Source organism: Aegilops tauschii, unplaced genomic scaffold (assembly GCF_002575655.3).
Source record: "Aegilops tauschii subsp. strangulata cultivar AL8/78 unplaced genomic scaffold, Aet v6.0 ptg000433l_obj, whole genome shotgun sequence".
Lineage (NCBI taxonomy): Eukaryota > Viridiplantae > Streptophyta > Magnoliopsida > Poales > Poaceae > Aegilops > Aegilops tauschii.
In genome coordinates this window covers 30,001-31,524 of record NW_027332675.1, presented here as the reverse complement: position 1 = coordinate 31,524, position 1,524 = coordinate 30,001, and positions in this window count along the sequence as shown.

Below are 1,524 nucleotides of genomic sequence, written 5' to 3'. Positions count from 1 at the left end.
CATATCTCTAGAGCCAATAATTTTCTATGAGGAACTACTGAACTCAATCACTTGCTGCCGTTACTCAACAGTTTTCTGTTGAGGTCTATCCCGTAGAGGTAGTCAAATTGGATCAGTGATCGATTTCTAGGTTTCGTCGTAAACCTAATTGGTTACTTCCAATTACGTAAATCAATAGTTCAAACCGCACTCAAAGGTAGGGCATTTCCCATTGATATAGGAACTTTTGTACCAGAAACAATAGTATCTCCAATTATAGCCCCTCTGGGATGTAAAATATATCTCTTCTCACCATCCCCATAGTGTATGAGACAAATGTATGCATTTCGATTAGGGTCGTATTCTATGGTTACGATTCTACCAGATATGTCTTTTTGATTCCGTCGAAAATCTATTTTACGGTATAGGCGCTTATGACCTCCCCCTCTATGCCTTGCGGTAATGATTCCTCTGGAATTACGACCTTTACCACAACGGTGCCGTCCATGGATCAAATTATTTCGTGGATTGGATTTCACTTGCCTGTCTACGGTTCCCTTGCGTGTGCTCGGGATAGGTGTTTTGTATAAATGTTTCGCCGTATTATTAAGTATTCTCCTTTAGTTTTTTTCTCTATCTAGAAGTGGAATAGAATAACCCGGTTGAAGGGTAATGATCATACGTCTGTAATGCATTGTATGGCCCAGAATAGGTCCTATTCTTCTACCTTTTCCAGGTAGTCGATGGCTATTCACAGCTACCACCTTAACACCAAAGAAGAGTTCGACCCAATGCTTTATTTCTGTCTTAGTGAATCCCGATTCGACATTAAAAGTATATTGATTCTTTCCCAATAAACGAAGACTTTTTTCTGTAAATACTGCGTATTTGATTCCATCCATAAATCGACTTTCCCTCCTATGCTCTGAGTTCCAGTATCGATAAGAATTCGAGTTCTTATTGTTCTTATGTTATGGTATGAATATACCATACCAATTCGTTATGTATGGATGATGGATGAGATTCCATGGATAGAGAGCCAGTTCCAATAGACTTATGGAATGTTCCCGTTCGTGTGCATCCAGCAGGAATTGAACCCGCAAATTTACCAATTATGAGTTGGGCGCTTTAACCATTCAGCCATGGATGCTTAACAGGGATCATCGTACATCGTAAATAACCAATTTTCATATAGAAAGACATATCATAGAAAAATGAAATCGAAAATATTCCGAGATGGCAAATATTCGGAGATGACTATGAAAACACCTCTCTGGATCCTCGAATTGAAAGAGAGATTGAGAGGGATCAAGAATCCTAATTCTCGCTATTTGGAATGGATCCAATTCTATTGAGTCTGACTCATAGTGATCATTTCTCTTTAGCAAAGAATGACCTTGGTTATCAAAGGATTGAACAACCGGGATCCATTTACTTATGATACCTAGTTGGCATTGATAACAAGGATCTAATGAATTATGAGTTTAATAGATCCTCTTTAGCAGAAAGACGTATATTCCTTGCTCATTATCAGACAATCACTTA